Below are 24,750 nucleotides of genomic sequence, written 5' to 3' on the forward strand. Positions count from 1 at the left end.
AAAATAATTTATCCTCCAAACCTGGACACTTACTTTGAAAGTGAAAAATGATGCTACTAATAATTATATAAAAACAAAAAGCATTTATCAGGTTTTCCCCAGGCAAACCAGAGTAAGTAGTCACTCCAGCTATGAGGTAAACCTGGTTCTCCAGAATCTTCCACTTTGCCTGATACTGTGTTCAGTTTATTCTTGTCAGATGAAAAAGAAAAGGGTCACAAAAAAACTCAACAGCACAAAATAAAAACAAAACAAAAAACCCAACAACCAATTAAAATATGGGTGAATGACCTTAATAGATATTTATCAAAAGAGGATATACAAACAGCCAACAAGCATATGAAAACATGTTTAACATCACTATAATCATCAAGAGAAATGCAAATCAAAACCACATGAAAGGCTGGGATGCAGATAAGTGGCAAAGTGTCTGCCTCACATTCATACAGCTGTGGGCTTGACCCCCAGTTCCAAAAGACAAAAAAAAAAAAAAAAAAGATAAAAAAAACACACATGAAATATCACCTCACACCTTAAGTTAGGATGGCTATTAACTAAAAGACAAAAAACAATAAATGCTGGTGAGGATATAGGGAAAGGAGAACTCTCACTGTGGTGGAAACATAAACCAGTATCATTATGGAAAACAATATGCAGATTCTTCAAAAAAAAAAAAAACAACAGAAACAGATATACCATATGGTCTAGCAATCTTACTACTGGTGAAATCACTATGTTAAAGAGACTTGCAGGTTTATATAGCACTCTTCACAACAGTCACGATATGGAATCAACATAGTTGCCCATTGCTGGATGAATGAACAAAAATCTCTCTCTCTCTCTCACACACACACACACACACACACACACACACACACACACACACACCTCACAGGGTACAATTTGAAAGGAGAAATAACTTCTAATGTTTTATAGGGTTAACATGGTACATAACAATTAGCTGAATGTTTCAAAATAGCTAGAAGACAGGATTTTGAATGTTTCCTATGCAAAGAAAAATAAATGTCTGAGATGACAGGCAATTTTCCTGATCTGATCATTACACATTGTATACATGTAGTGAAATGCCATACTATACCCCATAAATACATCAATTAAAAATTTTAAAATATATTAAAAGGAATGGTTACAATGACTGTCTCTACTTCATATGTACAATGATTTCTTAGAAATAATTATCCATATCTCTTCAATGAACTTCAGATTTTCTGAGCCTTGTCAATTTACACTGGGATTAATCCATATATTCCTCAAGAGCTAAGTTCAATCTGCATAAAGTAGATAATGACTTTTCATTAACATTTTACAGATATCTGAAAACATTCTGACATTAGCTTCAAAGTCCTTTGTTGAATCAGCAATAATAAACTGGATGATAAAAACCAAGATTCAAAGGAACAAAGACTGGCTGGCTGGCTAGTGAGATAAAATTTAATAGGGATAAGAGTAAAATCTTATATTTTGCTTTTACTTTTATTTTTTTTAAGAGTGAACCATACATCAGTTTACTGCATTGTCAATTACAATATTCTGCTTCAATAAAAATCTACAGCATAACTAAGGAAAATGGAGACTTGATTTGGAACAAAGTCATATGAAGGCAAACCTCCAGATTAAAAACCTTGGGATTTTAGTTAATTACAAATTCATTATAAGCCAACATTACATGGCTGCTAAAAAACTTACAACTTCAGGCTGCATTAGTGTCCAGATGTGCAACATCCAGGTCCAATTCAGCTACACTGGAATATTATTTCCTGTTCCAAACACATTTTAATGTCCTTAGAGAGCAATCAGTATGATGAAAATGATATCATATGAGGAACAGTTGGAAGAGCTGAGAATGTTTATTCCAAAGGGGGAAACATTTCTGAGGGAAAGAGTATAGAGGATAGAATAACTACCTTAAGATATCTAAAAGGCTGTCATATGGAAAGAGGATCCAAATTCTGTGTAGCTTGAGGGCAAAATTAAGGTCAATAATTATAACCAGTACATTTTAACCCAATACAAGGATGAACCTTAAAACAATCAATAGTAGTACAAAATGGATTGGGTTGTCTTGTAGATTATGAGTTCCTCCTGTTACTGACAGGGACTTCAGACTAGGAGACTAAACATTTTCAAGTCTATAATTATCCTGAAGAATAAGTGCTCAATATAATCCAAAACATGTGAAAATTACCCTCCCTGAAGGGATAAGTTTTATTTCTCAGGTCAATCAAAATAGAATTATAAAATCTAAGATCTCATTTCATAATGGTCAATATTTTGTGAGGTTCAAGTAGTCACCCCATTTCAAATAAAGCAGATCAAATTCTATCATTGAACAGGAACAGGAGAATCTCTATCCAAAGCTTTCAAGAGGAGATGTCATCTTCTCGGGGGTTGTTTCTATGATATTAGTTTAAATTCCACTGTTTTGAAAAGCATGTATTTATTTAGAAGCACTCAAATGAATACTACATAAACTCTCCAAAGGCTCATGCTCTGATAATGTGTATGTTATTCATTTGAGTGCTTCTGAATAAAATTAAAAGTGAAAGGCAGAAAGATAACTGACAAAAGATTGAAAACTGGGGCTGGGAAGGCACCAAAAGAAAGGGGTGGGAAAGAATAAAAAAAAAGGATCCAAGAGACAAGAAGGTAGAGAAATAATATTGCAGACAATGAGTATAACAGAGGGTACAGAATGTGAAAATGGAAGAAAAATGGGGTATGACTATTGGAGGAGGGTTATAAAGACTTTGGAAGTGAAAAAGTCTGAGTGCAATAAAGTATGCTGACATAACTTAAGGCTTCTCTGTGAAAGCATATTTAGAATATATCCATTAAGTAAGTTGAAGGGTAGGAAGTCAGGGAGAAAGATGTCAAAGAAAGCTTTGCCATGGGGTGGGTAGGCAGCCAGGAATCTTGAGAGGAACAGTGGTTGGGAAAACTGCATTATGAAAGCCAGCAATGGTACAAAAAGGACCAGCAAGCAATGGTGCATGCTATATGAAGGGTTTGGAAGATTTTAAGATGGTGATATGTTGTGAGGACTTAAAATACACATGTACATACACACATTTAGCCTAGTCAATTGTGTGAAGAAAGCTATGGGCAGGTGACAGAGAGGGTTGATTGCTAATTTAGAAAGAAAGTGGGAAGGTTGTAGGGAGGACAGGCAGAGATAAACCCAGAAAATTCACCTAGCTGGTACCTGCACACAATAAAAAGTTTCTGTTTCTCCCAACTTCTTATTATTAAATTTTACAAACATGTAGCATAAAAGTTATTTTAATGGGGAAAATGATATAAAGTAGGATGTACACCAGACTGCCACTGTGTTAAAAGATGTACTTATGGAGCTGGGGTTGTGGCTCAGTGGTAGAACACTTGCCTAGCATGTGTGAAGCACTGGGTTTGATCCTCAGCACTACATAAAAATTAATAAATAAAATAAAGGTATTGTGTCCATCTACAACTAAAAAATAAAAATTTAAAAAAAAAGATGTACTTATGGACAAGACCCAGAGAGTGGTATTTTAAAAAATGGAAAAATATGTCAAAATGGCCAGGCAACATCTGGCATGGTGGTACATGCCTGTAATCCAAGACTCAAGAGACTGAGGCAGGAGGACTGCAATTTTGAGGCCAGCCTCAGCAACTTAGTGAGACCCTGTCTCATAAGAAAAAAATAAAAAGGGCTAGGGGTATAGCTCAGTGGTAGAGCCCTCCTCTTACAAAAATAAAATAAAATAAAAAGATGGCAAAATTACAGGTAATCTCTATCTCCAAAATGCCTTTATTAGCACTGTTATTTAAAACCTCTCAAGCTGGCCCACTTGCCTGGGTGGATGCCCACCAAATTGTAGGAGAGGTGGCAGAGAGCAAAGAGGTAGATGGGACTGCCACCCCCCCTAGCCTCTTAGCCAAGGCCATACAGAAGGGCATGCATTGGAGAGCTCTTGGCCCAGACCCAAGTTGCCTCTGCTGGTGCTCAATCTCATGGATTGTAGGTGCCTAGGCCACAACACATATGCAAACTAGCTCACTAGCTCATACCCCCAAGAGGCAGCCCAGCACTTAACATGAACTGTTGCCACTGTGGTCAGCGGCACCTGGCTTCCTAGAGATGAAGAGCAGGTTTGGTGCTGAATTTTGTTGGCTTTCACTAGAAAAAGCAAAATTTGTAAGTTTTGAGTTTTATGAATTACTGTAATATGTTCATAAGTTATATAATGTTGACATTTTAATTTTTGTTTTCTTTTTTATTTTTGGTACCAGGGATTGATTCCAGGGGCACTTTACCACTCAGCTACATCACAGCCCTTTTTTATTTTGCTTAGGGCCTCACTAAGTTGCTGAGGCTGAACTTGCTATCCTCCTGCCTCAGCCTTACAAGATGCTGGGATTACAGGAGAGTACAGCATTGCGCCCAGCTTAATGTTGAAATTTTAGTAGACTATGGAGACATCCAGTGAGACTTAAAAAAAAAAAAAAAAAAAAAAACGGGGCTGGGGATGTGGCTCAAGCGGTTAGCGCGCTCGCCTGGCATGCATGCGGCCCGGGTTCGATCCTCAGCACCACATACAAAGATGTTGTGTCCGCCGAAAAACTAAAAATAAATAAATAAATAAATAAATAAATATTAAAAACTCTCTCTCTCTCTCTCTCTCTCTCTCTGTTTAAAAAAAAAAAAAACCCTATAGGGCTGGGGCTGTGGCTCAGCAGTAGAGTGTTCACCTAGCACGTGAGGCCCTGGGTTCAATCCTCAACACCACATAAAAATAAATAAATAAATATAGATAGATAGATATTGTGTTAAAAAAAAAACACCTATAAATAATGAAAGGCTATGACTGTGGCTCAATGGTAGAATGCCTGCCTAGAATGGCAAGGGTATGAATTCAATCTGGAATATTGGGCAGGAGTAAGAAACCCTATGATAACTATCACAAAGTTGTTTCAATAGCCAACCCACTGTAAAGATTTTTCTAAAAAAGAAGGAAAAAAAGCAGGCAACAGTGCCTTTGATACTGGCATATTAATAGAGAAGATAAATGCTTTAACTGCATTTTGATTTGTTAACCACAGAAAAAGGCCATATATAATCAATGGTATGCCCCAAGACTTTAGACCTTCTATTAGAAATGTGGATATTCTTTTTTGGTACTGGGGATTGAATCCAGGGGTGCTTTACCACTGAGTTACATCCCCAGCCCTTTTTATTTTTTATCATTTTGAGACATGGTCTCACTGAGTTGCTTAAAGCCTATCTGAGGCTGGCCTCAAACTTGCAATCCTCCTATCTCGGAGCCTCCAAATTGCTAGAAATACAGGCATTCACCATTGAAGATGTGGCTGTTCTCCCAGAAACTTATGGCAGGGTTCATCTTTACAAACACAATGCTAAATATTCCCTAGAACTCCTCATCTGGGATGGTTTCAGCCTAAAGGAGATATCACATGGCTTAAAGAAAGTCTCAGGGATCTTTATCTTGGATTGTTACAAGAGGTCTGGCTCATTGAACAGAGCGATTAACTGTTAATGATGACATTTTAGAAGTTAATGGTATAAAATCTTAAGGGAAGCATCTCAATCAAGGAACAGCCAGGATGATTGCAACCAACAGCAACCTCATCCTAACAATGAGACCAGTAAACCAGAATAACATTGCTGGGAACAGTTAGCCTTCTGGCGGCTGTTGCTAATCTACTACTGATAATAGCCCTTTTGGCCATCCATAGCAAATTGAGCCCAACTTTGAGCCAAAGGATGAAGACAGTGATGAAGATGACATTATTATTGAAGATAATGGTATGTCACTGCTAAAGCTGTTCCAACTGAAAGAAGCCTGGAATCTTTAACACAAATAGAACAAATTGTTTTGAGTCTGGAAAGAATGGTTTTATTCCTTCTAATTAAGTGAGCTTAGCAAGTGGTGCAAACATAAAATTTGAAACACATGCTCCAAATCACAAACTCCCAGAAGACGAACAATCACAACATGAAACCATCTTTTCAAAGTTTTCTAAGTAAGAATCCACAGGACTTATAAATTACGCTAGTATAAGAGCTTTTAAACCTCTGAGCCAATGACCTAGAATAGGCACGAGAACAACAATATTGCAACCTTAAAAATATATATTTTTGTACCAGGGATTGGACCCAGGTGCACTTAACCACTGAGCCACATTACCAGCTCTTTTTTAAAAATATTTTTATTTTGAGTCAAAGTCTCACTAAGTTACTTAGGGCCTCAATAAATTACTGACGCTTGCTTTGAACTTGTGATCCTCCTGCCTCAGCCTCTGGTATTACAGGAATGCACCATCACACATGGCTTTAATATTATTAAAATAAATAAAATAGAAAGAGGACTAGAAGTTACCTAGGGCTGGGGAAGGGAATGACTGAGGAACAACTGCAATGGTTATAGGGTTTATTTCTGTAGTAATAAAAATGTCCTAAAGTTAGATAGTGGTGATGGTTGCACAACTCTGAATATGCTAAAAAAGGCACTGAACTGTATGTATGCTTTAAATATTTTTATTATTTATGTATTTATATTGTTGGTGCTGAGGATTGAACTCAGGGCTTCAAGCATGCTAAGCACATGTTCTACCACTATGAGACATTCACAGCTTTGCATTTATGCTATAATGTATCTTATAGTATTTGAGTTATATAGCTAAATAAAGCTTTTAAAAAACAGCAGTTTAATTTTTTTAGTAACCCTTCTTTTAAGGGTATTAGGGATAGAACCCAGGAGCACTTTACAACTGAGCTGCATCCCAGCCCTTTTTATTTTTTATTTTCAGACAGGTTGCCTCAAAGTTGCCCAGGTTGGCCTCAAAGTTGCTATCCTCCTGCCTCAGCTTCCCAAGTTGCTGGGATTACAGGTATGTACTACTACATCCAGCTAGTATAACAAGTCTAAAACAAAAGGGCCTTTGCTAATTAAATTATGTGCTTTTCATTTGGAAAATATGATAGTACAACATTTTCATAATTATGTGAGAGGACTAGGTTATTTCTGTTTGAAGCCATTACACATTGTTCCCCCCCACCCCCGGTACCAAGGATTGAATCCAAGGATGCTCAACTGAAATATATCCCCAGCCCTTTTCATTTTTTAAAAAATTCTGAGACAAGATCTCATTATGTTGCCCAGACTGGCCTTGAACTTGTGATCCTCTTGCCTCTGCTTCAGAGTAGCAAGGATTACACAACCTGTTTGAAGCAGTTACATTTTTAACCTGTTTCACAGAGCCCAGTTTATTTGTCCTTTAACTACATTCTTTAAATTCTAATGTAAAAAAAATTTGATTGTATCTCTTTTGGTACTCTGATAACCTTGATTCTCATATTCCCAGTATTTTTATTTACAAATGTAGTTCTTCCGTTGCTAATAGCACAAATCATGCTTTTTTTTTTGGCTTTTTAAAAAAATTTTGATTTGTTATATATGACAATTGAATGCATTCCAATTCATATTACACATATAGAGCACAATTTTTCATATCTCTGGTTGTACACAAAGTAGAGCCACATCCTTTGTGTCTTCTTACATGTACTTAGAGTAATGATAACCATCGCATTCCACCAACTTTCCTACCCCTATGCACCCTCCATTCCCTTTTCCCCTTTGCCCTATCTAGAGCTTTTAAACCTCTGAGCCAATGACCTAGAATAGGCATTTGTTCATTTAACGAATCACTCTTAAGTGCATTTTTTCTTTATATTTATTTATTTTTTTTAGTTTTCAGTGGACACAACATCTTTATTTTTATGTGGCTGAGGATCGAACTCAGCGCCCCGCGCATGCCCGAGGAGCGCGCTACCCACTTGAGCCACATCCCCAGCCCAAGTGCATTTTTTTCTAGCTTCTAAGAAATCAAAACAATTGGCTGCTTTTAAGGAATAGCTTTCCATGTTAATGAAGCCCTGAAGCTATGTTCCTGAATTATGAAGTCCTAGATAGTTGTTCACATTGGTGTCTACCCTAAAGCTTATATGTTTATAAACTATTAGGTAAAATTTGTTTAAAAAAAAAGAAGGGCCAGGTGTGGTAGTGTGTGCCTGTAACCCAGCTACTTGAGAGGCTGAGGCAGGAGGCTCCCAAGCTTGAGGTTATCCTGGGCAACACAGTGAGACCCTATCTCAAAATAAAATAAAAAGGGTTGGGGATATAGTTTAGTGGTAGAGTGTAGCTGGGTTCAATTCCTAATACCAAAACAAACAAGCCATTAATTTCACTGCCTCTGGTAATGTAAAAGCCTCTCTCCTTTAATTTTTGTCCTTATTCTCAGTCTTACTGGAAAGCATTCCTTTGTGTATGTCTATATGTACGCTGGGGTGCTATTAATCTTTTAACCTATAGTATTCCAGTAGTGTGAATATTTTGACACAAGTTCAAGGCTAGCCTTGCCAATTTAGCAAGATTCTCCTGTCTCAAAACAAATAAAAAGTATAGAGATGTAGCTCAGTAGTAAATTGCCCCTAGATCAAATCCTCATTCAAAAAAAAAAAAAAAAAAAAAAAGCAAAAACAACAATGAAAAAGCATGGTGTGGTGGCCCATACCTGTAATCTCAGCAACTCAGGAGGCTGAGGCAAGAAGATTTCAAATTTAAGGTCAGCTTCAGCAACTTAGCAAGACCCTGTCTCAAAATTAAAAAAGAAAAAAATGGGTTGGGGATATAGATCAGTGGTAATGTACACGTGGGTTCTATCCCCAGTTCAAAAACAAGACCCCTCATTTTAAAGGACATTTTCTCTATATGTTAAAAATATATTAAGAAATAGTCTTATGTGTAAAAAATAAAACAGCTTTGATTAAATGAATTTTAAAAACCCCTCTAATGTTAAGCAATAGAAACAAATTCCCATGCACAGAAAAACTTAATATTAGAACACTACTCAGAAATGTATTTAAGTATTAAGCTTCCTCATAAAAAATCTGCATTATTTGAAATGAAGATGAAAATAACAAGATGGGCAAGATGGTGTGCTCTTAATAGTATCAGTTACTCTGGAGGCTGAGGCAGAAGAATCACTTGAATCCAGAAGTTTGAGACTAGTCTGGGCAACACAGTAGATCCTTTCTCAAAAAATAAAATGATTTGGTCTGGGATTGTGGCTCAGTGGTAGAGTGTTCACTTACCATGTGTGAGGCCCTGGGTTCAACCCTCAGCACCACATAAAAATAAATAAATAAAATAAAGATATTGTGTCCAACTACAACTAGAAAATAAATATTTAAAAAAATAAAATGTTTTAAGAGGGATGGGGGTGTAGCTCAGTGATAGAGCACTTGCCTATGCAAGGCTGAGTGTGATACCCAGCACTGGAAAAAAATTAGTTAAAAGATATTTGTGAGTCAATTACTATTGGCTTAAGCAACTTTAAAAAACAATCTAGGGCAGGGGTATATAGCTCAGAGGTAGAATGCTTGCCTTGCATTCAGGAGCCCTGAATTCAATCCCCAGTACCACACACAAAAAGTCTATTTTATAATATCATGAATTTCAGTTATCTTAGCATCTTAGAAAAAAATTAAAAAGTAGTTTTTATATATGTACCAGATACTGAAGAAAGTAATTTTCCCCCCCAGTGGTAGGGATCAAAATCCAGGGCCTAGTCAGGTATGGTGGTTCTTTCCTGTAATCCCAAATTCAAGGCTAGCTTCAGCAACTTAGTAAGACCCTGTCTCAAAATAAAATTAAAAAAAAAAAAAAAAAAAAAGGTCTGTGAACATAGCTCAGTGGAACAGCGCCCCTGGGTTCAATCTCCAGTACCAGGAAAAAAAAAATGACAGGAGTTATGTAAGAAACATAATCCGACTAGTTTACATTCCATTACTATTATGCTGACTGAAATACATTATGTAATTAAAGGCATCTGTTTAAAACTCAGAAAACATGTATTTTAAAAAACTCATCTATGACATTTTTGCTGATTTTTCCTCTCAAAACTCTGGTGAATGAGGAGCTAAGGCGGTAGCTCAGTGGTAGAGTGCTTGCCTCGCACATGTGAGGCACTGGGTTCTATCCTCAACACCACATACAAATAAATAAATAAATGAATATATTGTGTCCATCTACAAAACAACAACAAAAAAATTAAAAACAACAACAAAAAACTCCAGTGAATGACAACTCTTTGTACCTTTAAATATCCTCTACATAGTTTTCTGATTACCCAAGTTATGTGAGAACAAGATTTGATCATTTCTGCATGTGCATATGTTTGCATGTATGTACATAGATATGTATGTGTATATGTCTTTGTTGCATTGAAGATCCCTTATGCCAAAGGCTACTATATCTTATAACGTTTGTATTCCTAATGCCTATAGCAATGTATGAAATACAACAGTGCTTAATAAATGTTAGACAAAATAACAAATATTGAATCACCTGTATAAGGCCACTGTTATCCCACATCCAACCAACCATCTTCCCTGGACTCTTGAGACTGCTGTGGATACTAAAAGTTGTATGCTACTGTTCCTAGGAAATGTGATCAAGTTAGCCCCCCCCCCTTTTTTTCCAGTTCAGGGATAGAATCCAGAGTCCCTCCACCACTAAGCCACATCCCCAGCCCTTTTTGTATTTTATATAGAGACAGGGTCTCACTAAGTTGCTTAGGGCCTAAATTGCTAAGGCTGGCTTTGAACTTGTGATCCTCCTGCACTATGCCATCACACCCATCAGGAAATGTGATCAAAATAAAGAAATATGGGAAGTCCAAACAAACACTGTAATTCTTTTAGTGATAAAAACCTATAATAGTGTCACATTTCAAAAATATTACAGTATTTAATTGGGTATGTTAGTGTGCACTTGTAGTCTTAGCTACTTGGGAGACTTTGGCAGGAGGATCACTTGAGCCCAGGAGTTCATGGCCAGCCTGAGAAACACAGTAAGACCTCATCTCAAAAAACAAACAAAAAAACCCACTTATATAGTATTCATAAATTTTTTCATAGTAACATAAAAAATTTGTACACTTAATCAAAAATCCTCATATAACTTAAAATTTATCTTGACATTTTTTTTTGCTCATTACTTGCAGAAATAATACAAGTTTTGCCCTCAGCTTCTTTCTTCCCTGTAGAAGATCCAGGGTAAAGACACTTGACAAATAAGCAGCATTCTCCCTGACCCAATGGAGGTTAATCCCTTTTTTAATGATCTTAAAGTATTAGTCATGGACAGTTCCCTGTTAGGAAACAGCATTTTGATTTAGAGAGTACACACTGTTCCCCAGTACCACCACCAAAAAAAGTACTTTGTTGCAGTTATCTGGAAAATCTATCTATGGAAATAAACAATAACATAAAAGTTGGATTTTTAAAAATGATATGCCCTGGAGCTGGGGATGTGGCTCAAGCGGTAGCCTGCTCGTCTGGCATGCATGCGGCCCGGGTTCGATCCTCAGCACCACATACCAACAAAGATGTTGTGTCCGCCGAGAACTAAAAAATAAATATTAAAAATTCTCTCAGATATCTCTCTCTCTCTCTCTCTCTCTCTCTCTCTCTCTCTCCTCTCTCCTCTCTCACTCTCTCTTTAAAAAAAATGATATGCCCTGAAAAACAGGGTATACATATCATTTTAAAAATTCAGCTTTTGGGTCTTGGAGTTTAGCTCAGTGGTACAGCATTTGCTTATAGCACATGTGAGGTCCTAGGTTCAATCCCCAGGAACACTAAAATAAAGGGAGGGCATTTTTACATGATATATTTACATGAACAAAAACTTTAAGGCAAATTATTTTTTTTAAGAGAGAGAGAGAGAGAGAGAGAGAATTTTTAATATTTATTTTCTAGTTCTCGGCGGACACAACATCTTTGTTGGTATGTGGTGCTGAGGATCGAACCCGGGCCGCACGCTTGCCAGGCAAGCGCGCTACCGTAAGGCAAATTATTAATACAAAGGATATTTCCTTTTAACTTTGGTCAACAAAATATTTTTAAGGTTAATTACATTTAGTCAAATCAAAAGCTATTTCCCACTCTTACCACAAACAAGGTAATAATCCAAGATGGTGGACATGTTAATTTGCTCTGCAGTAATCATTTTATTATATATACAGAAACATTAAGTTGCATATTTTAAACATACACACACACAAACATATAAATTAAAAATTGGCTGCGGGTATAGCTCAGTGGTTGAGCCCTTACCTACCTTGAGTTCAATTTCCAGCTACTTGGTAGGGTGGGACTGTAAGGTTGAAGCCAGCCTTGGCAATTTAGTGTGATCCTGTCTCAAAAAGTAAAAAGGGGTAGGGATGTAGCTCAGTGATAGAGCACCCCAGGGGTTCACTCCCCAGTATTGTAAAAATAAATACATGCATAAAAAGGGCTGGGGATGTATCTCAGTGATACAGTGCCCCAGCTTCAAATCCCCAGCATCACATACATATATACAAAAGTAAATAAATACATGTATATAAAACAAAAACATTCTTTCTTTAAAATTAAGCACTAAGCTGGGTTTGGTGGCACATGCCTGGAATCCCAGCCACTCGGTAGGCTGAGGCAGGAGGATCACAAGTTCGAGACAAGCTGTGGCAACTCTGTGAGACCCTGTCTCAACAACAACAAAAAAAATAAAGGACTGGGGATATAGCTCAGTGGTAGGGCCCCCCTGGGTTCAATCCCCAGTACCACAAATAGATAAGCACTAGATCCATTAATATAAATGAATGGCATTAATAAGCATTTAGCCCACAAGCTCAGTAACATAAAGGAATCAATAGTACAGCATACAATATATGCTTGATCTTTAAACATGCTTCTGCAAGCTTTTGAAAGGGCACACCGAGAACCAACAAAGGGAATATTAGTTACATGGTCTATACCTAATTTAGAAAATCATAACTATTCAAATTTGTTCAGATTCCCTTCGATCTTTGCCAACTTATTTATTTATTTTTGAGAGAGAGAGAGAGAGAGAGAGAGAGAGAGAGAGAGAGAGAGAGAGAGGGAATTTTTTAATATTTATTTTTAGTTTTTAGTTTTCGGAGGACACAACATCTTTGTTTGTATGTGGTGCTGAGGATCGAACCCTGGCCGCACGCATGCCAGGCAATGCGCTACCTGAGCCACATCCCCAGCCCTTGCCAACTTATTTATAATTACCTCCACAGATACTGTTTCCTTGGGACAGACACAGAGTAAGGTATTCACCTAACTTCAACAGATTCTGGGACACATTCCCCAACAGATACTGTTTCCTTGGGACAGACACAGAGTAAGGTATTCACCTAACTTCAACAGATTCTGGGACACATTCCCCAAAAGAATGTTTTCCATGAATAATACATAGGTTTCTGGCTCAAGAATTCATTACTAATTACTATTATATCCTATTCCATTTAATTGAAAACTGTTCAGAACTTTAGACAATTTACAACAATCATTAAACAGTTGTCACTGATTCCAAAACAAACCATTTACAGTAAAAACAGTGGAACCATAACACCACTTATGCTTATTCAAAACTCAGTTAAAAACCATTGTTAAAATCAGAGCAGGTAGAAAAAAAATCTCAAGAAGGTTATTAACCCAATCTTTAATACAAACAACTGTTGTACTTTTTAATAGAAGCAGGGAGAATCCTACAAACCAGACGTTCAATACTTTAGGAAATATCCTTCAAGAAACTTCTCTGGCTTGGGAGGCTGAGGCAGGAGGATCACAAATTCAACACCGGGCTCAGCAACTTAGCAAGGACTTAAGCAACTAAGCAAGACCCTATCTCAAAATAAAAAATAAAAGGGTCTGGGGATGAGGCTCAATAGTTAAGTGCCACTGAGTTCAATTCCTGGTACAAAACAAAACAAACCAAACCCTATTTGTATGTTCCTACACATGCTTTTAAAATTTATTTATTTATTTATTTATTTATGTACTAGAGATTGAACCCAGGGGCACTTTACCACTGGGCTATATCCATAGCCCTTTTTAATTTTTTTTTGAGACAGATTTTCACTAAGTTGCTGAAGCTGGCCTCAAACTTGCAATTCTGTCTCAGCTTCCCTAGTCACTGGGATTATATAGGCATGCACCACACGGCACCCATCTGATGCCAGTAATAGTCTAAAGAAGAAGCATACAGCAAGGCCCTAAACTTAGTGAAACCGTGTCTCATAATAATAAATAAAAGAACTGAGGTTGTGGTTTAGGGGTTAAGTGTCCTGGGTTCAATCTCAGATACCAAAAGAAGTCTCAGCATGAATACATTTACAAATCTTAAAAAAAAAAGATGAACACCTTGATAGAAATAGACAAATTTATGAATGTGAAGTATGAATGGTCAGCAACCATACATAAAAAATATTAAATTTCATAAGTGATGAAAGAAATGAGCATTTGGGCTGGGGTTGTGGTTCAGTGGTAGGGCGCTTGCCTAGCACGTGCAAGGTCCTGGGTTTGATCCTTAGCACCACATAAAATAAAATATTGTGTTCAAATACATTTGAAAAAAAAAGAAATGAACATTTTAAAAGATACCATTTTTATTCTATTTAACAAAGATGACCTTTCACTATCAACAAAGAACAAATCACAAAGGCACTTTCCCCTGATAGAACTAAAAATTGGTACATCTCGGGGTGGGGATGTAATTCAGTGGTAGAGTGATAGTCCAGTATGCATGAGGCCTCGGCTGTTTGGTCCCCAACACCCAACAATCACTGACAAAAAAAAAGGAATACAGTTTTTCTAGATGTAATCTGACATTATATTCTTTTTTTAATAGTGCTATGGATTGAACCCAGGGTCTTGCTTGTGCTAGGCAAGTGCTCTACAACGTCCCAGCCCTAATTTTCTAAATTTTATCCAGCATATACATATCCTAACCAAAGGAAATAAGCAGCTGGGCACAGTGGCATACTCTTATAATCCCCGCATCTTGGGAGGCTGAGGCAGGAGGATTTAGAGTTCAAAGCCAACCTCAGCAATTTAGCAAGGCTCTAAGCAACTCAGTGAGACCCTGTCTCTAAATAAAATTCAAATATAAAAAAGGGCTGGGGATGTGGCTCAGTGGTTAAGTGCCCCGGGTTCAATCCCTGGTATGAAAAGAAAGAGAAGGGGGGGCAGGGAAAGGGGGAAAGGGGGGGGGGGACAAACAAAGCTGGGTACAGTGGTGCAAGCTTGCAATTTCAGTGATTTAGGAGGTTCAAGCAGGAAGATCACAAGTTTAAGGCCAGCCTCAGCAAGTTTGCAAGAACCTGTTTCAAAAAAACATAAAGGGCTGGGGATATGGTTCAGTGGTAAAGCACTCCTGGGTTCAAGCCTCAAAAAAAAAAAAAAAAAAGCAGCAGCAGCTGGACTCTTCATTAGTAAGGGGACCCTTGTACAGTCCTTCCTATCAGACTGGGAGCATTATCTGGCTATTTGCCTTGTCACAATGCTTTCTTCATCTATGAATTCATTAGCTTAGTAAACACTGTATATCAGGGCCTGGTATTGCAAGGTTTTCGATTTTCTTTGACTGAAGATAATTTTCATATATTACAGCAAGGAGGAGGACAGATATGCTCTTTGGTTCTTATCTTTTTGTCTACTATTGAGAATTTCTCCCAGCTTGCTACTTAGATAACTACCTCTGAGCAACTCAAATGAGAGAGGAGCAATTGTAAATTGACGTTGACACTGTTGATCATCAGGTTTTAAAATAGAAGGGGGGATTAGGTGAAGTTCCGGATTTTGTTGAAAAATATTTCTGAGTGATGGCTATCTCAGGAGGTCTGACCGGTTCATTCAATGCCTTGTAAAAATAATGAATGTGGAGCCTAGCAAGAACAAAAGAGTCTACCCACCTATGGCCTAAAACAATTCTTGGAAAAGGGGCAGGTTGCTCAGAATTAAGTAAACTGAAAAAATAAAAATATTATATTTTATAGACATAAGCAAAAAATTTTTCACAATAATGGACTATGTTTGTGCTAAACAGGAGAGCAGAAACCACTCTTTTTATACATTTATAGAAACTAAGGCATATAGAAGTTTAAGATCTGACTAAAGCAATAGAGCTGATTACTGGCACAGAACTTATTCTGACAGACTGATTAGGATACAGTACTTACAAGGAGATTGTTCCACAAATGCCATGCTGAGGTTCTTTTAAAGGATGACTCAGTAATTGGGTAATATCTATCCTACATAATTCTCAGAATGAAAGTATTCTTTTTTTTCTTTTCAGTACTGGGAATTGAACCAAGGGCTTTGCCCATGCTAGGCAAGCACACTTTGACTGAGCTACATCTTCATCACTTTTTATTTTGAGACAGGGTCTCAGTTGCCAAGGCTGGTTTCAAACTTGTGATCTTCCTGCCTCAGTCTCCCAAGTAGCTCAAATTATAGGTATACTGTGCCCAGCTGAAACAAGTCTTTTTTTTTATTGGTGCATAATAATTATAAAGAAGAGTGGATTTCATTGTGGCATATCTGTACATGTACATATCATCATTTGATCGATTTTATTCCTGGTACCTCCACTTTGCTCTTCCCCCGACCCTCTTCCCCTATCCTACCAGTCTCACTTTCATTAGAACAAGTTCTGGATAAGAGCCTACATCTTTTCTTTTTTCATATTAAAAATATTTAGCTCTATCTGAATGCCATTCTTTGTCTATATTTGAACAGTTAGGTTTGTTTTCTACCTAGGCAGAATTTTAAAATAAACAAAGTAAATTGTACCACAATAAGAGATTACAAACCAAATTAAAATAGAACATATTTAATGTTCATGAGTATCAAACACTATGTACAAACGAATATTCATTTTCCTTGGTCCCATGTTACAGTTAAATATTTAGCTACATGTAAATATTTTTTGTAATCTACTAAGCATGCTAAAAATTTCCAAAATTCAATGGATAGGTTTGGATAATTATATAGCCCATCCTCTTTTCACCATATTACCCTTTGATAATAAATAAAATCTGAAATATGTTTTACTTTTGTTTTGTAGTATTGGGGATTGGACCAGGGCCTCACACTGCTAGATAAGTACCACTGAGCTACATACATCCCCAGCCCTTTTAATTTTATTTTTGAGACAGGGTGTCACCAAATTGCCCAGGCCAGCCCCAAACTTCCAATTCTCCAATCTCAGCCTACAGAGTTGCTGGGATTATAGGTATCTAGCTCAACAGCTTTTAACACAGTATAGAAACATGTATTACTTATACCTCTAACAAATTAAAACTTAAATACCTAGCATGTGAAATTTATTTATTTTTATTTTCTTGGTGTGCTGGGTACTGAACTCAGGGCTTTATCTATCTAACCAAGTCCTCTACCACTAAGTCACATCCCCAGTCCTAGTACATGAAAATAAACCTCAAATTATCAAGTTTTGTATCTCTACCTTTTTTGAGTGTATGATACTGGGGACTTAATCTAGGATGCCCCACCACTGAGCTATATCCCTAGACCTTTATATTTTTATTTTGAGACAGGGTCTCATTATATTGCCAAGGCTGGCTCCAACCTGCAATCCTCCCACTTCAGCCTCCCAAATAGCTCCAATTACAGACATGTGCCCCCATGCCAGGCCTCCACCTTGTTCTTAATTTTTTTGACCCTTTAAGATATTTACTATAGGGCTGGGGTTGTGTCTCAGAGGTAGAGCGCTTGTCTAGCATGCATGAGGCACTGGGTTCAATCCTCAGCTCCACATAAAAATAAAATATTGTGTCCACCTAAAACTAAAAAAATAAACATAAAAAATATATTTACTGCAAATAGATTTGATATTGTTAAGAGACTTTTTGTGGGAGAGACAGGGTCCTGCTTTGTTGCCCAGGTGGTCTCAAACTCCTGGGTTCAAGTGATCCTCCAGTTTTAATCTCCTGAGTAGTAGCTGGAACTGACATAGGCATGTGCCATCATGCCCAGTTCATACAAGGCATTTTAGAAAAATAAAATCTGAGATAATAAACGAAAAAAAATAATAGATTTTGGATCTTTGAAATTGAGTACATTAAATCTGTTATTTTACAGGTGGTACAGAGAATAATATGTAGGATAAAAACTATTTTTGAAAGGGTTTTTTGGACAGGAAATGTTCACTACAGAATGCTGATTGGGAAAAAAAAAAAGAATCAAAACAATCTATACACAGTATGATCTTAATTCTTGTCCTATTCCAAAGTTCATAAAGTTTCTATAACAACACATCTCTTTTATAACTTAAAAATATTCAAATACCCTTTATATGTTTTGAATTCAGTAGAATAAACATATCAAGTTGTGAAAGGAAAAGAAAAAGAAACATGAAAGTGCTAAGAAACACAATTCTATGGCTAACTGAAAACAAAAGTCAAGACAAAAACATAGGTCCTGTTGCATTTTATCCAAGGTACTTTCCACTATATCATATATTTGTCCAATTCAATATAACTTTATTTTTATTTTACCAATTCTGTTTCAGTCTCAAGTCTATTCACACAGTGACCTTAAAAATTGCTAACAGATTACATTTTATAATACCATTACCAGATTACCCCACAGAGATAAAATTTAAGAATAGACAGCTAATGATTATCTTGAGTCTCAAGATAACAAGGACATCTATTTTACCATATTCATCTTGGAAATTCTACCAAAAAGCACAATGCCCCCCCAGTAGACGCTTAGTAAATTTTATTCTATAAATAATAGCTTCCCCCGCCCCAGGCACTAGCTACGAGACTTAAATATTAAACAAAAACAGCAAAATCTCATTATTTTATATTTGGGGTGTCCAGGCATTTAATATAGAGTATTTTAATTTTATAATGTAATGTCAAGGGAACATTTACATTCATAAAAATATTTCAAGCACTATACAAATGAACTGGTACATTAATTACAATAATTTTTGCCCATTGAAATTGGCCTAACCTTCCCCATTACTTTGTTAGACTAGCTGGAATCACTGAATGCACTAGAAAGCAATAAAATTACAGGTATAGTACCAGGAGCACCGGACTAGAACCTAGACTCTAGTCTAAGTTTCACTAATAATCAGATATTATTAATTATTTATTATTAACTTTGGGCAATTCACTTTTTTGTCTTTGAATCTTAATTAATATATTTGAAAAAGCAAGAAAACTAAACTCCTAATCACTGTGCATCTTTCCAGTGTTAACTTTCTTTTCTTTTGGTGGTACTGGGGCCCAGGCTTTGCATATACTAGGCAAGTGCTCTACCACTGAGCCACATCACAAGCCCTAAATCATTTTAAAAATTAATTCTTATCCACAAAGATTCTATAATTCAGACTTCTTTCATGATGTCAAATTTGATATTCTGAATGTTAGTTTGCTTCATTTCATTTTTAAAAAATTTGAAATTGAGCATTTTGTAAAGATACATATTATTAATGTATGTATTAAAAATACGTATCATTTTTGCTATGTTATATTAACAAGGAACAATAAGACAAAACAGAAGAAACATGAGCACCCCATAATTGAACCTGTTTTGTTAGCTGAGCTGACATAAACCGTACAAATCATTAATATACTAATACATATGAATATATGCATACATACACGTACATAACAATGGCATATACTTATTTATGTTGATATGCATATAGATGTGTGTGAATTTTAAAACTTGTTTTAAAGAAATTTTAAACATACATTAGGGGGCTGGGGATGTGGCTCAAGCGGTAGTGCGGCCCAGGTTTGATCCTCAGCACCACATACAAACAAAGATGTTGTGTCTGCCGAAAACTAAAAAATAAATATCAAAAATTCTCTCTCTCACCTCTCTCTTAAAAAAAAAAAAAAAAAAGTACATTAGGCCACATGTGAAGTGCAAAGTTTCCCAACCTGTGTGTCTTCCATAAGTAACCACTGTTAACATTTTTCCTGTGTATCTTTCAAGACATTATCTGAACAAGTATAAGTATACATATGTGTATGTGCCTGTGTCTATGTGTATATCTTAACCTAAATTTTTCACTTCAAAAAAAAATCTGGGGCTGGGGATGTGGCTCAAGCGGTAGCGCGCTCGCCTGGCATGCGTGCGGCCCGGGTTCGATCCTCAGCACCACATGCAAACGGGGATGTTGTGTCCGCAGAAGACTAAAAAAAATAGATATTAAAATTCTCTCTCTCTCTAAAAAATAAATGAATAAAATATTAAAAAAAAAATCTGAGCACCAGCTTCACACTCATGTTAAATACACTGAAGGCAGAGAAGTCACTGGCACAAAGTAGTATACTTTTGAGAACTGTTGACTTGAATACATTTTAATTTTTGTGCTTGGAGGCTATGTGAAGCAATAGCACAGGAGTGGTGGCCAAGGAACCAGACAACCAGGGTTCTAATTTAACTAGAGTAGCCTTAGGCAAGTAATGAAAACCTGAGCCTTATTTTCTGTTTTGTAAAACAAAAGGGTTGAGCTAAGATCCTTTTCAACTCTAAAATGTTATAATTCTAAAATGGCCGTCTGGAACAGTGTTCTCTTGAACTGGCTGTTAACAAATATTAAGGGGAAGAAAAGGAAGAAGAAATAAAGGAATATAATTGCAACCTCCTGTTTTACTAGAATAAATAATTTCTATGAGTTATTAACTATCAAGGTATAGTGGAAACAGAACTACTGACATAATTATATTTGAAGGCAAAGTAGTAGATTATTAAAATCGAATAGGTTTTTACAAAGCTTTGATTGACGTTTTTCTTTTTTCTTTTTGGTGGGGGATGAAGAGGGCTATTGCTTAGTTTGGGCAACAACTACTCCCCTCCCTCAAAAAAAAAAAACAATTTAAGTGAATTGTGGAATTAAAATACTGAAAATGAAAGTCAAATTGACATTTTGTTTCAGAGAATATGCTAGGAAGGTGGCGAGGACAGCAAAGGTTGGAAAGAATTACTAGCTAATTTCCTCTTCCGGAAGCTCTTTGGCCTCTATTCTTTCTGTTTCACAAGCCCCCGCCAGACACGCTCCACCCTGCTCCATACGTGCCAGACATCGACTGGAAAGGGGGGGGGGGTCCCTTTGATCATATTTTTTAAAAAGTTCCCAGACTTCATCTACCGTAAATGTCTAGGTTTCAAGGACGCCAACCCCAAGGCATGAAGTTACCCACCCACCAACCCACCGCCTTCCTTCCGTGGTCCTGGGAACTCGGACCAGGAGCCCCAGTCGGGCATCCCCCGCGGGCTGGCGGGCGCGGCCTTCCCGCCCTCCCTAGCAGCGCCTGGCCCTAGGGGAGGGGAAGGGTGGGGAAAAGGGAGGGGAGGGGAGAAAAGGCAAAGGGGGGGAGGAGGAAGGAAAGCCCGCACAAGCAGTACCCACCGCGCCAAGAAAGCGGGCCCTAACCGCCGGCGGCGATCAGCTCGGTCCTGAGGGGAGGGTCCCAGAGGAGGGGCGGCCCGAGCCCCAATCTGGAAATGCCAACTCCGCTCTGCGGCCGGGCCCCTACCTAGAAGGAAACGGAAGTTCCTTCGAGTCTCTCACTGGCCTTCACCAGCTAGCCCGTCCCTCGGAGAAACCGCGAGTCGGGGAACCCGAAGTGTGTTCACTTCAGGGCCTCCAAGAGGCCTCGGGCGCAGTCCGTCCTCCTTGGCCAGGCTCTGGCCACTGGGCCCTGACCGTCTCCTTCCCACCTTCCGGCTGGGAGGTCAGCCTTGCAAAGCTCCTCCTTCTTCCCCCCTCCGCCATTTTCGAACTTACCCCTCCGGCCCTGGCGTCCCTCGATTAGCTCCGCGCCCGCTCAGGACGCCGCCAAGGTCCCTCCACTTCCCGAAGCCGGAAGGGGGCAGCCAGAAAAAACGAAGTCCTCTTCACCCCCCACTCCACTCCCCCCCCCCCAAGCTGGAAACCAGAACCTGCCCAAGCGGGCGCACATGCGCAGTGAGCACCTCGCAGTCCCCGCCCCTAGCTCCCCCGTTTCCTCTTTTAGCCTCGAGGATTTTTTTTCACATGCCTCATTACCTGCTGGACTCTAGGGTTGAGGAATAAAAGGAAAAAAGGATTGAAAAGAGAAGGGAGAAGAGGTCGAACATGTTCAGTTCTTACTGTAGACCAGGCACTATGTGCTAGGCATATAGCATGTTCTTTGTTGTAATTTTAACAATCCTGTTATTAAACCCACTTTACAGAGGAAACTGAGGCCCAGAGAGACTAACTATCCCAGTATCGCCTGGCCAATAAATAAGGAAATTGAGATTTGAATCCCATGGGGACAAAAATGAAAGGAATGACAAGAAAGGAAGAGATAGGAGTTAAGAAAAAATTAGAGGAGAAAGAAGAAAGAAAACAGGAAGTCATTGTACATAAAATGCTGATCATACCCCGAGTTTATTTCAAATATAGGACTGTCAGATTGACCTATAAGTTTATGTTTGAGGAACTTGGACTCTTACAGGCGAGTGTATGAGTTGTGAATATTTTAAGGGAAATGTCGTAAGTACCACTAGCATGTTAAATGATGCTGCCCTTCATGAAAAGGAAACTTGGAGGACAGAGGAAAGAATTTCCTTTTTGGTCCATGGGATTTTTGTTTGTTTGTTTGTTTTGTTTTGCTATTGAGGATTGAACCCAGGGATGATAACACTGAGCCGCATTCCCAGTACTTTTTTATATTTTATTTGGAGACAGGGTCTCACCCAGTTGCTTAGCGAGCGGCCTTGCCATTGCTGAAGCTGGCTTTGAACTCGCGATCCTCCTGCCTCAGCCTCCCCAGCTGCTGGGATTACAGGCATGCGCCACCGCACCTGGCTCCTCCGTGGGTTTTTGCTAAGTTATTATCCCCTCTGATCTTTTCTTACTGTCAGTGCTGGGCATCTCACGTCTTATTTATTGTAATAACAGTAATTGCAAGCAAATAAGAAACACTATTAAATCTCACAACAATCTTATTTAGTATGAATTCATTATGCCCCTTTATTTTTTTGAGATAGGGTCTCACCATATTGCCCAGGCTGTCCTCAAACATCTGGGCTCAAGCAATTCTGCCTTAGTCTCCTGAATACCTGTGACTATCCATTATCTCCCTTTACAGTCAAGAAAACTGAAGCTTACAGAGGTTAGGTGACTTGTGGAAGCTGAAATCTTAATTCAGCTGCAGTTCTGTCTGATCACAGATCTGTCTGACCATTATTCACCTATTCATTGACTTCTCTGTCCATAGTCTGGTTCTTCCAATCCAGCCTGCACAAAGCTATCTGAGTTAAATACTCCCAGACAATATTAAAACTCTTGCTGGACTCAGTGGCACTATCCTGTAATGCTATTTACTGGAGAGGCTGAGGCAGGAGGATTGCAAGTTTGAGGCTAGCCTTGGCAACTTAGCAAGGCCCAAAGCAACTTTGGAAGACCCTGTCTCAAAATAAAAATTAAGAAGTGCTGTGGTTGAATGTTTTCTCTGATATGTGGAAGCTAACCCACAATAAGGAGGGGGGATTTAAAAAAGAATAGAAGTTCAGTGGAGTAGACAAAGGGGAATGAAGAGAAGGGTGGAGGATGGGAAAAGGAAAGACAATAGAATGAATCTGACATACTTTTCCTATGTATGTATATGAGTATACCACAGTAAATCTCACCATTGAGTACATCCACAAGTAACTAATTTAAAAAAATAAGTAGGGTAAATGACAGAAAGGTCAGTAGAAGCAAGAAAGTAGGGGTAGGAGGAGTGAAGGTGAAGGAGAGGTATTGGGAACTGAATTAAAACAAGATATATTACATGCTTTTATATTATGTCAAAATGTATTAAGGGGCTGAGGCTGTGGCTCAGTGGAGAACCCTTGCCTACCATGTGAGAGGCACTGGGTTAAATTCTTATCACTACATACCAATAAATAAAATAAAGGTCCATTGACAACTAAAAATATATTTTAAAAAGTATTCTGTCATGTATAACTAAAAAGAACCTATATATATATATATATATATATTTTTTTTTTAAGGGATGGGGAGAGCTGGGGTTGTAGTTCAGTGATTGAGTACTTGCTGGCACTGGGTTCGATCCTCAGCATGAAAGAGAGAGAGAGAGAGAGAGAGAGAGAGAGAGAGAGAGAGAGAGAGAGAGAGAGAGAGAAAGAGAAAGAAAGAAAGAAAGAAAGAAAGAAAGAAAGAAAGAAAGAAAGAAAGAAAGAAAGAAAGAAAACATATTGTGTTCATCTACAACTAAAAAAAAAAAAATTTAGAAAGGGTTGGGGATGTGACTCAGGGATTAAGCCCCGCTGAGTTCAACCCCTGATACTCCCCACCCCCCACCCAAAAAAGAAGAAAGAAAGAAAAAGAAAAAATATTAAAACTCCTTAAAGCCTAGGTGGTGACACACACCTATATTCCCAGCAACTTGGGAGACTGACACAGAAGAATTGCAAGTTTGAGGTCAGACTTAGGCTGTTACACAGAATATAAATAAATAAATAAATAGATAGATAGATAGATAGATAAATAAATAGGGCTTGGGATGCAGTTCAGTAGTAGAGCACCCCTGGGTTCATTTCCCAGTACCCCCCCCACACACACACAAAAAAAAAACAACACCTCTTTAGCTTTATGTTTACTCTCACCTGTCTTGTTCCCAGGGTTCCTGCTTTTCATTATTTTGTTCAAACTGCTCCCTTTGCCTATGTCTATTCTAGTCTATTCAGCCTGTCCCTACACAAAGTCTTCTCTAATTCCCCTGGCTAAAGATTATCTCTTCATCTTCTGAACTATTTTGGCACTTGAATTTTTTTATAGAATCTTTTTTTTTTGTAGT

General features: G+C 37.9%; 1 protein-coding gene and 1 pseudogene across 5 annotated transcripts in view; one reads left to right on the top strand and one right to left on the bottom strand.

Moving 5' to 3' along the window:
- The window catches only part of Xiap (X-linked inhibitor of apoptosis), a 44,714-nt gene extending 22,862 nt beyond the window's left edge, over positions 1 to 21,852 (bottom strand). Inside the window, exons 1-2 of one of the 5 annotated variants that reach the window (XM_077793797.1) lie at positions 21,708 to 21,852; positions 8,593 to 8,669 (exon numbers count right to left, since the gene is read on the bottom strand). The gene's annotated coding sequence lies outside the window, so the exon portion shown is untranslated. Of the gene's footprint in view, positions 1 to 8,592; positions 8,670 to 12,203; positions 12,236 to 21,329; positions 21,437 to 21,456; positions 21,602 to 21,707 lie in introns of those variants that run through there. The other 4 variants (XM_077793795.1, XM_077793796.1, XM_077793798.1 and 1 more) reach the window with 4 other exon arrangements.
- On the top strand, positions 2,722 to 6,046 carry LOC113199640 (partitioning defective 6 homolog beta pseudogene; annotated as a pseudogene).
- Positions 21,853 to 24,750: the final 2,898 nt, after the last annotated feature.

The sequence above is a fragment of the Urocitellus parryii genome, chromosome X, assembly GCF_045843805.1.
Source record: "Urocitellus parryii isolate mUroPar1 chromosome X, mUroPar1.hap1, whole genome shotgun sequence".
Lineage (NCBI taxonomy): Eukaryota > Metazoa > Chordata > Mammalia > Rodentia > Sciuridae > Urocitellus > Urocitellus parryii.